The following is a 1,684-nucleotide window of genomic DNA, read 5'->3' as shown; positions in this document are numbered from 1 at the left end:
TAATTCGTACATGTTGTAATTTCCTAAATAAGGCATTGGTCTTGTTGTTCTGAAAAGCTTGGATATTGTTGTTCAACTTTAATAATCTAAGACTGCAAGGCCTGAGAATTATTGTGTCTGAATCTGCATCGCAAGATTGAAGGAAAGAGTATCTTTGTACTTGTTAAAAATGACTAGCTTTCCTCATTGGGACAGGTTCACAATTTTGATGTCTATTGTTGCATAGCAAAGTCTTTATGATGTCAAATAGGTTCCTTTAATTTCATTAGCTCAGCTAATTCGTACATGTTTGCAATTTCCCTAAATAAGGCATTGGCCTTGTTGCTTTGAAAAGCTTGGACATTGTTGTTCAACTTTAATAATCTAAGACTGCAAGGCCTGAGAATTATTGTGTCTGAATCTGCATCGCAAGATTGAAGGAAAGAGTATCTTTGTACTTGTTAAAAATGACTAGCTTTCCTCATTCGTACAGGTTCACAATTTTAATGTCTATTGTTGCATAGCAAAGTCTGTATAATGTCAAAATGGGTATGTATAATATAGACTGCGGGGCCTAATGGATAAGGCGTTTGACTTTAAATCAGATGATTGAGGTTTCGAGTCCCTTCGTGGTTGTTTAATTTCAATAGCTCAGCTGATTTTAACATCTTTGCGATTTCCCAAAATATGGTATTGCTCTTGTTGCTTGGACATTGTTATTCAACTTTTATTATCGAAGACTGCAAGGCCTGAGAATTATTGTGTCTGAATCTGCATCGCAAGATTGAAGGAAAGAGTATCTTTGTACTTGTTAAAAATCACAAGCTTTCCTCATTTGGACAGGTTCACAACTTTGATGTATGTTGTTGCTAAGCAAAGTCTGTATGATGTCAAATAGGGTCCTTTAATTTCCTTAGCTCAGCTAATTCGTACATGTTGGCAATTTCCCTAAATAAGGCATTGGTCTTGTTGCTTTGAAAAGCTGGGACATTGTTGTTCAACTTTAATAATCTAAGACTGCAAGGCCTGAGAATTATTGTGTCTGAATCTGCATCGCAAGATTGAAGGAAAGAGTATCTTTGTACTTGTTAAAAATCACTAGCTTTCCTCATTCGGACAGGTACACAACTTTGATGTCTGTTGTTGCTAAGCAAAGTCTTTATGATGTCAAATAGGGTCGCTTAATTTCATTAGCTCAGCTAATTCGTACATGTTTGCAATTTCCCTAAATAAGGCATGCACTCAAGGCCTGAGAATTATTGTGTCTGAATCTGCATCGCAAGATTGAAGGAAAGAGTATCTTTGTACTTGTTAAAAATCACTAGCTTTCCTCATTCGGATAGGTTCATACAGCAAAGTCTGAATGATGTCAAATAGGCGTTTAATTTCATTAGCTCAGCTAATTCTACATGTTGCAATTTCCCTAAATAAGGCATTGGTCTTGTTGTCTTTGAAAAGCTTGGACATTGTTGTTCAACTTTAATCTAAGACTGCAAGGCCTGAGAATTATTGTGTCTGAATCTGCATCAAGATTGAAGGAAAGAGTACCTTTGTACTTGTTAAAAATCACTTGCTTTCCTCATTCGGACAGGTTCACAACTTTGATGTCTGTTGTTGCTAATAAGCAAAGTCTTTATGATGTCAATAGGGTAGTTTAATTTCATTAGCTCAGCTAATTCGTACATGTTTGCAATTTCCCTAAATA

The sequence above is a fragment of the Oncorhynchus masou genome, unplaced genomic scaffold, assembly GCF_036934945.1.
Source record: "Oncorhynchus masou masou isolate Uvic2021 unplaced genomic scaffold, UVic_Omas_1.1 unplaced_scaffold_1128, whole genome shotgun sequence".
In the NCBI taxonomy this organism is placed as follows: domain Eukaryota; kingdom Metazoa; phylum Chordata; class Actinopteri; order Salmoniformes; family Salmonidae; genus Oncorhynchus; species Oncorhynchus masou.
This window is presented reverse-complemented; position numbering follows the sequence as displayed.